The sequence below is a fragment of the Meleagris gallopavo genome, chromosome 1, assembly GCF_000146605.3.
Source record: "Meleagris gallopavo isolate NT-WF06-2002-E0010 breed Aviagen turkey brand Nicholas breeding stock chromosome 1, Turkey_5.1, whole genome shotgun sequence".
Taxonomy (NCBI): domain Eukaryota; kingdom Metazoa; phylum Chordata; class Aves; order Galliformes; family Phasianidae; genus Meleagris; species Meleagris gallopavo.
This window is the reverse complement of record NC_015011.2, coordinates 12,809,189-12,822,134: the sequence shown is the minus strand read 5'-3', so window position 1 is coordinate 12,822,134 and position 12,946 is coordinate 12,809,189. Positions and strand designations below refer to the sequence as shown.

Sequence of the window (12,946 nt, the reverse complement as noted above, 5' to 3'; positions counted from 1 at the left end):
GCTCCGCGCCTGGGGCGGCACGGCCTCGTCCAGGTCTACGAGGTAAAGGCCTCTGCGCGGCCTGACGTGGGCCGCGTCTCAGGTGCCGTGTTGGGACGGGAGTAAAGAATCTTCCGTGAAGCGTTGGGGAGTGGGGCTGTGGGGCACACAGCGTTTTCGACTTCGGTATTCTTCGCCATTCTGTTCTATTTGTTTGATTTCTTCCCGTTTTACCTAGCACCTGTGTTTCAGTCTCCTTGAACAAAGATGACGCACAAAGCGGTTTCAGAGGCTCCCTGATAGTCCTCAGGTACCAAAACAGACCCGCTTGGAGGCAACTCTTACAGCCAGGATTCCCATGGAAACATTCGTAAGGAAATCTTGAGCCATTTAGAATAATTACAGAGCAGCACACCGGGCAGATTGAGCACTTCTGAGAATCTTTCTCCTGATCATTCCTTTTGGGTTGTTTTTCTTTAAGCTCAGAAAACCAAAAGAAGGTGAAACCAAAAATGAAATAATTAAGGTTCAGAATAAAGGGGGTTACTTAAGGGAAAGAACTAGTTACAAAATCAGCCTCAGTAAGATCTTTTCATCCTTTTTTATTTTTATTTTTTCCTTGTTTCTTAGGTGTTGATGCTCACTGGTACCTATAAGAATTTTTTTTGTCATTGTCATTTTTTATGAGGTTCCAGTATGCTTTGTATGGAGATAAATGAGATGATACTGGTCTCGTTATTAAGGCGTACCATAGCTAAGCTGAGTTCTATAAACATTTGTGTAAACATTCTCAAAATTTAGAAGGATATGGAGTTCTAAAGTGGACATTTGCTTAAGTCATTTATGGTTATGTTGTGGTTTGGACATGATCCACGCACACTTGGTGTCCAAATAGTCATGTCCAAATAACTCAGGATTCCCTGCTGCGTCGGATTCTTTCATTCCTGTGTGATTTCTCTTTTTCAGATCTCATCCAGATTTACTTTAATCAATAACCATAAAACATCAGGCAAAATGAAATCCAGCAAGTTGTATGCTTAACATGACTTCACTGTAGCTGTGTTCATGCAATGTTTAGATTAAATGTGGATGCATAGCTTTTCTACCGTATGACTCAGCTGAATTTTGAAGGATAGGTTGCTACACAGTTAGGAATAGGAATGGAAAGGTCAGGGATTACAGCTGGAATGGAGAAGCTTGTGAGAGAAGTCAGGCATCTGGTCAGGGATAGCGAAAGACTGAAGGTCATGGCTAGGCCTCGTGGTTCATACACCCTCCTTTTTCCTTTGTACTGACAGGGATAGCAACTGTAGGCGAGACTTTGTGGGCCGCCAGAAGAAACAATGTTGACCGTAGTTGTGGCACATTTGTAGATCTATTTTGGAATCGGTGTTGCTTTAGGCTGCAGCCCACCTACTTGGAGCTCTTTCCTGAGATGCAAGCTTTCACTGGCTTTGCCAAAATGCATCCAGTGTACAGTGTAGTCTTCTATTGCAGGTAGATCTGAAATAATAACATGTAACATTTATGATACTGCATTGACATTTAAGCAAGGTGTCATGGCGTATGTAAAATGTAAATGTTAGTGTAATTTGAATACGCAGTGAACAGCAGATCTTCAATAATATATATAACAAAACTGCTGATTCTCAATAGCTGTGTATTCCACACAAGGTTATTGTGTGGAATAGACTTTAAGGAGTAAGAATAAATTTGAAGGTAGGAGTGTATTTTTATCAGTTGTCCAATGTATGCAGAAAGGGAGAGTAAGTTAAAGAGAAGCCTTGCAGACCAGCCTGTATCACAGAATCACAGCATGGCCAGGGTTGGAAGGGACCTCAAGAATCATGAATCTCCAACTCCCCTCCCACATGCAGGGCCACCAACCTCCCCATTTAATACCAGACCAGGTTGCCCAGGGCCCCATCCAGTCTGGCCTTGAACACCTCCAGGGACGGCACATCCACAACCTCTCTGGGCAGCCTGTTCCAGCACCTCACCACTCTCTCTGTAAAGAACTTCCCCCTGGCATCTAACCTACATCTTCCCTCCCTCATCTTAAAACCATTTCCCCTTGTCCTGCAGTTATCAACCCTTCCAAACAATTGACTCCCTTCCTGTTTATAGGCTCCCTTTAGGTACTCAAAGGCTGCAATGAGGTTACCCCAATGGCTGTTGTGGATTTTCTGTGTGTTAGACCTTTCAGAACATGAGAGGAAAAAAAAGCTGTTGTATTCACATCAACGCAAAAAAGAAAACAGCATGAACTAAACTTTATACTAATGACTGGAATTCATATGGCAGACAGGTACTGGGTTGATCCAGGAGGGGGAGTAGCTGAACAGCTTTGGGATTGGCTTTGGGAAATCTGTCCATAGGAGAACTTTCTAGGAAAGTTATTTAAATGTCTAGATATTATTAAAAATTGTATTATTTGTCATGAATGACAACAGTAACTGTTAGATTTATAATATTTTCTTAATATATTCCCTCATCAAGGTATACATAGAAACCTGTGTTTGTATTAAGAACATCATGCTAAGGTTGTAAGTAGTGGGTTGATAAGTATATTCAGTGTGTAAACTGAAGACAGTTACCCTTCATTGTCTGTGCATTAAAAAAAATGTTTTGTTTTGCCTTATTATAGTGGTCTTGACTTCTAGGCATGTAAAGAAACAGCACAGACTCATGGCCAAAAGTCTCCATTATTGTGCTTCTGTGTTATAACTGTCAGTGATCTCTCTCCTGACTGCTCTGCAGTTACAAATCCTTCTCAGTTGAGTTGTACAGTGAGAAAGCCATTACATTCAGATATTGAGTTGATCCAGCACTGTATGGGGCTGCTGAATCATGGCCTGAACCTCTGATCACCTGAGGCGAGCAATGAGTCAGCCATGGGAGCACAGGTGAAGGCAATTCACCTGTGCTTCAGGAAGGGGTGGAGCCTGGCTCCACCTCTCCTAGACCCATTTAAGAGCTGACTGCCAGTGGGGAAGGATCTCTCTGGAGATCCACTCCATCAGGAGTTCATCTTGTGAGCTCAGGACAGGGTGAGTGGCTTTCTCTCATTACTCCGATATAAATTATATTAGCCAAGCTATACAAGGGGGGTGGGGGTGGGGGTGGGTGGGTGTGTACATATACATGTGTGTGTATATATGTATATACACATACATACATGCTGTCTGTGTATCTATTGATTAAACAAGCACATATATAGCAGTTGCTTCAGATGCATATATTTTAAATATATAGTAAGATATATATATTTCTAATATAGTTATTCATTTATGCATATCAGTTGTTTTATAATAATAACATGAGAAAATCAACATGTATGTTGGAAAATGAAGTATTTTTACCCACAGGGTACATATGTATGAATAAATGGTTTGGAAAAAATTAAAGATAACTGTCAGGGGAGTTGAAACTTAATGATCCTTGGGGTCCCTTCTGACCCAATCTATTCTATGACAGTGAGTTGCACAGTCAGAATTTGGGTGATGGTCTTCTGATTCTTAGACCAGATTCTGAATGGCAGAAATTAGACAGAGAGAGTTAGCACCATCCAGCTGCATCGAGGAGAACAGCAGTAGTGGGAAGTGGGATGAGACAAAGAAAAGCAGATTTTTAAGGGTCAGGGCTGGAAGAAAATCTAAAAATTCAGATGCTGCTTTTGTGATAACTGTTGAGAGCTATTTTATTGATAATCAGCAGAGGGAACTGTAAACATAGAGTGCGTCCCAGGATAACTTCTTTTGCTTTAATGTGGATTAATATCTCATTAAAGATGCACGGTCATGTTCTGAAATTTTTGTCTGGAAATAGAAGCTTTCTAGTTCATAGTATTAATTTAAATAACCAGAGTTTGCTCATATGCTTTTAAATATAATTTAGGAGATATGTCTGTATGTGAACTCACAATCCAAAAATAAACGAGCTATAGATTTTAGATGAAGATAGCTGAACACAAGTGAGAAAAACTGTTCATCAGTTATTCTGCAGCATTACTAAAATGCAATGCAAATTTGAAACTCTTAGTATCCGTATTTTGTTTTCAGTATTGATTACTGGATTGATATCTGGTTGTGCATTCTAATTCAACATATTCTATGCTGCACAGAATTAATCTTGTTTTACATTCTGTTTTTCATTAGATAAATGAAATTATCCTGTTTTATGGATGTTCTTTCTTGAATAAAAAAAAATGAAATTTTTAGTAGGAATATTTATGGAAATACCATGTATTTTATTACTGCCCTAAACCCAATGCTTTGAAGTCTAGCAACTGAAATATTCTGATGTATGCAATATTCTATTTAAGATATAAATGAAATGAAATGTAAGTGATAAAAAATTTGCTTTTATTTTACAGTATTTTAAAAGTAAATTTTAATCTTGAGTTTATTTTAATGGTTTCACATCTAGATGATCCTTTACTGTTACCATGAAGGCATTAACTTACAGTTTCTTTTTCAGGCTCTACTTTGTGGTGTAATTGTTATGTGTCCAGAAGACCCACTTATATTTTTAGAGGAAAAGCTCAGAGAAATAATGGAAAAGGGAATAGATGCTGTTTTATGGTATGTATTAAAAGTGTGCGTGTGATGTGGTTTATAATGTTGAACCTGGCCTTTTAAACATGCTAATGCCACAGCATCTACTGCTGACAAGAAGTTAAAAGTAAATATTAATGGCCTATGATATAGCAAATGCAGTGGGGCCAATATTGGCAGTATCATGAAAACAGGATTTGGTGTTTTGCACTAGTTTTGAATATTTAAGGTTGTGTGTTCTTACTCTTTTTTGGAAGTGGAAGCTCATGTACAGCTCATGTGGAAGCTAGTTTCTCCTCCTGTTTTAGCTTTCATGTATAATTAATTAACTTCATGGTTCAGATGTGTTTCTGTAAGCATACAATCTCTGAGATTACAAATTCCAATCTGATGAAGGTTTTGAATGTTGGGAAAACGTCTTCAATTGGTGTAAAGGAAAGAGAGCAAGCTGTACTGATACTTACTTTGACAAGAGTCACTAAGAAGATAGAGTACCCTCTTTTTTACTAACTGGAATTCATTCATGCAGTTCATTTGTAGGTGTCACAGCTGTGCAAAAATTGCATGGTATCATCAGGGTTGGGCCATGAGAAAAGCTTTGAGTATTGAGGAGAATTTCTGAGATTGTAACATAAGGGAAGAGGAAGAGAGGAAAAAATGAACAAAAGTTTGTAGCAATATGAACAACCAGAGACAAAAATTCAGGGAACGAAAGGAAGGAGATGGAAAATGTTAATGAAATATGAATTAAATTTTGTCTTACATGAAAAGCCTATGCTATATATATATATTTTACTTTATTTTCAATTTAGCTGAATTGGATTGTCTGCCATGGATATAGCCTTTTAGTAAGGAACCACTCTGTCGATATACTGAGTTAAGCAAAATGGCTCATAGTTGTCAGAAAATTGCCACTGAGTATTTGCATTAACTCTGTACTGTGGACAAATCTGCCAATCTACCGAACCAGTGAAGCATTCAAGAACTTCCTCATATATTCTGTGCATGTGTCACTTCATTACAGGTTCTTTGTACGAGGTGGATCCTTACTCATTAGGCCCACCTATGAAGGGATCTCAGGCATTGCCTGAAGCCCAGCCATTCTGAGTGCTTTCGGACTGACTTTGGTACCTTATGATCACAGATGAAGTCACTGCAGTGAGTGATGCAGATTTGTGCCCTTACTGTGTCCTTTCCACAGCATATCAGAATTCCTCATATCACAGGGTATGTCAGCAGCCTGAACTGCAATGATGAGATTTTTATTGCTAATGTTTATGTTGTCTTTCCTGTAAGTTGAAAAATGACTTGATTTATCCTTTAATTTTGGTAAATACTTTTCTATGTTTCTCCTGAACATATAATGAACTGTGGTCTTTTAAAATTTATTTTCACTTTTGATTGTGTTGTCTGCATTTTAAAATGAAAAGAGAACACTTTACCTGCCTAGACACACCATCGTCTGTCTGTAAAGGAAGGAAACATTACTCCAAGTATTGAAAGTTTGAGATGCCTGTTAATTCAATACTAAGATAAGAAACAAAACAGTATAATCTGATTGAAAATGGCTGACGTTATATTGAATGTATTAAGCTCTGACTTTCACAGTATTTCAAAAATTGCCCTAAGAGTAACAATAAAGTATAGTCATTTGTTTCTGTATTCTGTAAACATTTTAAAATGTCTCCTATAGTCAATTTTAATTAAAGTGATACAGGTCTTAATCTTTTTATTAATAAAGTGTATTTTGTAACATCTAGTAACTACAGAGAAAATATTTGTTTTCTTTTCAGGATACTCGTATGTTCAATGTAATTTGGTTATGCTTAATGTAATGGTTATATTTAATGTAATTTCTTTCATTTTTGAAGGTATCTGTACTGATTCATCTTTTACACCCAAAATTAAAGAGGATTTCAGAAACTCACCTGGACACACTTTTTGGATTAGATGCACAACTGGTAAAAATCATCGAATATATTATATGCATTAACCCTGTACTGTAAACAAACCTTCTAATACCAAATAACTCAAATTCTTTTTTTAAGATCTTATGTTATTTTTGTTACATCTGATGTTGGAAAAATGATCTTTTGTATTTCTTTCTATTGATACTGATTTATTTGGGGAGATATTCTTAAAATAAAAGATCATTACTCCTAGTCTTAAACAACTTTGATTTTTTTTAGAAGTTCAAAGAGGATTATTAAAATAAATATGGATTAAAATCATGTAACAAATGGTGTACATTCTAATGGATCAAGGGAAGATTTATGCAGAGAGCGTTCATTTAATTTGCTCAGTTGCTGGATAAAGTTGATCAGCTGAAGAGAGGATATGAAGGATAAAAGACAATTTCAGTTAGATTGAGCCTTCCTCAAGAAACATATTATTTTTGCTTCACATGTGAAGTTAGCTTTTCCTTTAATTCCGTGTATAAAAACTGGTATGATTTGGCAATGGACGTACTTCTAAGTGTAAACAGAAAATAATGTGAACATTATTCTCTTTAAAAATAGATACTTTAATTTGCACATAGAGAATATTAACATAAGATTTTGTATTTTTGTCTGATTTTAAATATTCATAGTACAGAACTGTTTTGTGTACTACTGCCATAAATGAATTCTTTAGATGACTGAAGAATTATGTACCAAAGCATGGAACTTTTAAAGCAGAAACTTAATGAATTTTGGGTAAGTATTGCTTTTTACATATGAGTCAGGAACATCTTATGAAACATCTTTTATCAAAAGTGTGCCTATGTAATTCCTTTGGGCGAGAAAATGGTTTTCATTTTAATGGAACAAAATAAAGAGAGCTCAGACTTGAATTTGGTTTCACTTTTCTTCAGCAATGTTATTTTATGTTAACGCTAGTAAATGTCATTTCAGACAGGATCAAAGTCCACTGACACTTCTGTATTTTGATCAACTGTCTTTGTTAGGGATATGTTAATGCACCCAAGAATAAAAGTATCGTTTGAGTTTTGATCTGACCATAATATATCTGGGTTCTCTTCTGCTCTTTATTCAGTTTCCTTTGTGCTTGGTGGTAGGTAATTTATGCTTTTGGTAATCCCTCTTTTCCTCTCAAAGAATGAGGATGGTACATAGGTATCTTTTAAAATACAGTAATCACAAATAAAGATATTCATTAGTTTCTTTGTTATAGACATGTGTATCAAAATTTAATGATCCTTCATTTAGAATAGATTAGATCAGAGATTTAACAATGCCATTTTATTTTGGAATCATAGACTGCTAATTATATCTGATGTACAGCTCTGGAAGCACTAGTGTAAATTCTGACAAGGGGTGACAGCATCATAAGATTGGTAGGGAGGTCAACATTTTACAAGCTGTATCTGGATTAGGCTTGGTGAGTATTTTTCTGGGCTGATTTTAGTGATCTTAAAGATCACAAGTGTTGGAGACATGACAGTCTCTGCTGGCAGTTTATTTCAGGACTTCATAATCCCTTCTACTGGAAATATTTCCTCATAACTAAATTTTCCTTGCTGCAAGGAAATTTTTGTCTTATACACCAGGGACATGGACAGTTATTCCTTTTTCATTTATGACAGCATTTTGAAGATTGTCTGAGCTAACAGTTATTTTTAATTATAGAAGTTGGACAGGAGCAATAGAACGTTCCATTCATTAATGCATCCATTATATATTTTAACTGCAAAATGAGAGAGCTTTTTGCAAATGGAAGTGATCTGATAAGATCTAATTTATTCAATAGCCCTTTCAGAAAATCAGATGAGGAGAAATGCTACATTTTAATGTATCAGCGACATTAAATGTAATCACATCTTGTTACTTCACATGGAACAGAAATGAGATTTTTAGCAAAGTTCAAAATTGGTAATAACGAAAAATAACCCTTTTAGTTGCCAATTCGGAGGAACACTTAAGCAAAAGCTTGCATTTATAAGTTTATTTGTATAAATACTCAAGAATCCTTTCTTAAATATGGACCAAACATTAAAGAACAGGGGCTGACAGCATTCTATATGATGGTGAAAACAAGCAGGATTTTATTGTGTGATAATGTAGAAATTAAGAAAAAAACAATTTATTAAAATGAATAACCAATACATATTTTATTTAAATTAAATAAAAAAACAGCTTTTATATTCAGAAATTTATATCGATGAGCTTGACTGCTTTGTGTTTCCAAGTAAACTGCAGTTTTATAGATTTTACTGCATTCAAGTTGAGTTAGCCATGTTAAATTATTCATTCTGTTTCATAATTCAGAGGATGGATAAAATACAGTTTGCTGAAAAAGAACAAAAGAAAAAAGGCAGAACAGAAGATGGCTCTGGCAGTAGTTCATTATGACATCCAAATATTAAAAACAGTTACACAGAAGTGGAGCATGTGGGTTCGGATTCACAAGGAAAAAATTGCATGCAAGTCTACACAGTTATTCTGCATAAGGGAAAAATCCATGTCATATAAGAGAAAATAAATTAAATATGCTTGGTCCAGTGATGTATTTATCTTTTTGCTGGGTTGTATTGCAAGATGCTGTTTGTTGACTGGCCTGTGGCTGCCTGGTTCCATGAATGCTACGAAAGGCAAAGTTTCTCTGAATTGCTTTGCTGGGACAAGTGATGGTGGTACACTTCTGTAAAGACTGAGCAGTGATGCTGATGAAAAGCAGGCGTGGGAGGTGGTAGGAAAGTGGAGTGTATGTCTAAAATACAGGGTGTTGTGGGCCAGTATTCTTTTCTGGGAAGAGTACAGTGATAGGGATAAAATGGGAGGAATCACAGATTCCTTATTATCTTGGCTTCAGCTAGAGCAAATCTTCATGGGAGGTGGACAAGGAGTGAAGACCAAAATGAAATGTCAGAAAACAGAAAAAAATAAATGCTTTATTTGCTCTGCCTGAGAATTTATGTTCCACAGATCCTGTAGGTATATTGATTGATTTTTATAATGTTTCCACACAACAGCTACTTTAAAGGTAGATACCGTTAACATTAATCTTTTCAAGTAAAAGTTCAGTAAAAGTAAAGATTGGGCCAAAAGTTCCACCTGTACCTATGGGCTTATGCTCAGGTAGTTGTGTATGGCTCACATATTGCTTTTACAGAGTTAGAGTGCCATGCTATTGTCTCCCCTGTTCTTTCCTGTTACTAACTTCTTTCTTCTCTTCTAAATATTACTTTCAAACAAGGTAGCTTTTGTTAATTCCAAATTCACAGGAGCAGGGGAGTCATCTATAGGGCGTAACTACACCATATATTCCCTCTATGACATATGGATAAACTCCATTCAGTGTGCCGGTACCAACATAAGTGTCGGGTTGCACTGTAAACAAGTTAACTGGAATGACTGAGAATTAAGAAAAAGAGAAGGAGGAGTAGAAAAAGTGCTGATTTTTTTTTTTCGTTGGATAAACGTTGATGACTTCTGGGGTCTGTTTATAGTAGAACTCTGTTACACTGTGACCCAAACCAAGGAAGGAGTGACATATAGAAAAAGTTCAAGAGTGAGCCAGGTGTTTTGAGAAAGTGTTAGAGGAGGGTGCCAATGTGCTGTTAGACCCTGACTGATTAACACCAAAGCATGTCAATGTAGGTGCAGTTTTAACTTGCTTTGCAGTCCTGAGAGTTTTTGTCTGCCTCCTTGGGTCTTCTAGATAATGAAAGTTTGGCATTATTTTGCAGGAATTTGGACTGCAAATCTTTCTGGTTTCTTTAACTGACAGATTAAATAGCATGAAAAGGTAGTAAAGTTTATAATTAAAGTGTAAAATGTACACTTGCTGAGGTATATAACTAAGTAGTATCTTACCAGAGATTTCCTACAATGCATTAGCGTATGAGCATGACTCATTTAACAGAAAACAGATTGTTAACATTTTGTCAGATTTCAGACACATGGGTAGATTTTCCACAAACAAAAATGGGTCTTAAATATTACTTTGTCATTATTTAGTTTATTTTAGTAGAATTTCAAGACTTTTTTTTTTGTTGTTGTTGTTAAAATAATAGTAGATAAGTGATTCTATATTGTCTATTTAATGTAACCAATTTTACATTTTACACCTCGAATGATGACTGACTTTTTTTTGGCAGAAAATTGCGCTAATCTCACTTATCTTCTCTCACCTTTTAGTGGCTATGAAGAGCATTTTTCCGTTGCATTTGCAACACATTTTACATACAGACTACTATATGGGTTTGGTTTTTTTGTTTGTTTGCTTGTTTTTGTTTTGTTGTTGGTTTTTTTTAGATTTGTGCCCTGGACTAAAGAAAGCTCATTTTTTTTCAAACTTTTCTTAAAATTACTTTTTTGTTGTTATTGTTTGCATTAATTCAGTATGAACTTGTGATCCTTCATATACTGCTTTACTTGACCTTAACATCCTCCATTCTTTTTGTATGTTTAATATTTTAGTATAACACTTAGTACCTACTTCTACTGTATTTATTCTTTTGACTTGAACTTCTATGCTATCTGAAATATTATTAAAGTTTTCTTCATAGTATTTGATTTCATAGAGATCTCTATGTATCTTGCAGCTCCAGTATGAAATCACTGAATAATGTGGTAGTTCAGACTGTAGATCAATAATGTCTTACACACAATTCTGATAAGTCGGGATTATGTCATGTTTATGCTTTGCAATCAAACTCAAAATCCTATTGCAAATGTGTTAGTTGTATCTATTGTTGAGAGTTGTTACTTATTTCCTTACAAAAGCTGAACTGAATGGTTGGGGTTTTTTTGTTAATTTGTTTTTGGTTTTTTGTTGTTGTTGTTGTTGTTTTTAATAAATTTCAATAGATGGTCATTCATCTAAAGCATTCAAATGATACCCTTCTTTTTACTTATCTTCAAACTGATTATTTATATTTTCAGTAGCAGCAAGCAGACTGCAAGATATCTTTAACAAAATAAGTTTAAGTGCTGTCTTGAAAGCTTGGCATGCAGAGGCCCACAGCTCTTCAAAAACAAATGCACATTTTGCAGTAAGTAATGGCACATTTTAAATATAAGCTCAGTGATTAGTGATTACCTCCATTAATTCCAACTGTTACAGAAAAGCAGCTAAATTATTATTAAATGAAGTAATTTACTGTACTACTGCTAGTACCGATGTTTAGTAATTGTGATGTTAGGGAAGCAGAACATTACCTCTGTGATCTAGATTATCATCACATGAGCAGAAGTATACTTATATCAAAAGCAGTAAAAAGAGTGGACTGTTGTTGTCTATTATCAGTGATGTCCCTGGCTTAGATCAGATTGCTGATGTCTTAGGAGAGCGTTACCCACTGAGATGATAATCAGCAGTGAAGATGCTTCTGGACTTCAGCCCTAGAATCCAAGAGATGTATACACATAAAGAGCAAGGAAAGGCCTCCGGAACCTCCTTCACACCCCAAAAGGATGTGGTAGCCAGAATGGGGAATCACCTGAGAGTAGGCAGCACATGAATAGCCCAGTATGCCTCACATTCCAACAGCCCTATCTAATCTCACTGTAAGAAGTAGAGTCATACTTGTTATTTCTGGGGAGATTTTTCCTGTCAAGAAGAGAATGCTATAGTATGCAGTGATGCTCAGCAGGTACTGCATGTGGAAGGAGAGTGATGGGAGCTGTAAGACCCAGTCATGGGTGGTAGCATGGAGATTCCAAAAATCGTGCTCACACGGATAGAATTCTTCTACTGTTTGGCTCCTTTTGCTTCTCCACTTGTAGAAGGATTGGTCAGAATGGAAAAAAGCTTTTGACTATTTACGCACTGCTGGCTACCAGGCACCAGTTGCCAAATCTTTTCTGGTGAAAGCCTATCTTCAATCTGGATTCTTCTCTATTATCTCAAATTAGTTAGCCGACTCTTGCTTTTATATTTATTTCTTGTCCCTCCCATACTTCTGTTTTCTAGCTGATATCTTAACATGCTTAAAAAGTTTGTCTGTCTGGATTGCATGCACAGAAGACGTCCTGTTTCTGGGCTGTATCAGGGCATACTCAGGACATAACATTCTTGTAATTCTTTCCTAACATTCCATTTGTAACAGCAGATATAAGGACTGATTTGACATCCATAATAGAATCAGAATGCATATAGCAGAAAGCATATAAATGAACCCAAGTATTTTGATTACTGTAGAAGTTTGTATTGTGTGCAATACTACAAACATTTTGGGTGCAATTATGTTGCCTAAATGTAGACTTCTGATGTAACTCAATATGCCTTTGACATTGGGAAATACTTCTCCAAAAGAGTGGTCAGGTGCTAGAATGGGCTGCCCAGGGAGGTGGTGGAGTCACTGGGCCTGGAAGTGTGCAAGGAACATTTGGACATTGTATTGAAGGACATGGTTAATGTGAACTATTGGTGATGGCTGGATGGTTGGACTGGATGATCTTAGAGGT

General features: G+C 36.2%; 1 long non-coding RNA gene across 7 annotated transcripts; it reads left to right on the top strand.

The window, feature by feature from the left end:
* LOC104914801 lies at window positions 1-9,036 on the top strand. 7 transcript variants are annotated; one of them, XR_002109541.1, is made up of 6 exons: window positions 1-42; window positions 218-289; window positions 4,459-4,562; window positions 5,560-5,762; window positions 6,407-6,496; window positions 7,126-8,795. It is a non-coding gene; the product is annotated as an uncharacterized LOC104914801 (long non-coding RNA). The 7 variants fall into 7 exon arrangements; XR_004159392.1 differs by having other exon boundaries at window positions 218-349; XR_004159389.1 differs by lacking the exon at window positions 1-42 and adding an exon at window positions 8,804-9,036 and having other exon boundaries at window positions 49-349; window positions 7,126-7,231.
* Window positions 9,037-12,946: the final 3,910 nt, after the last annotated feature.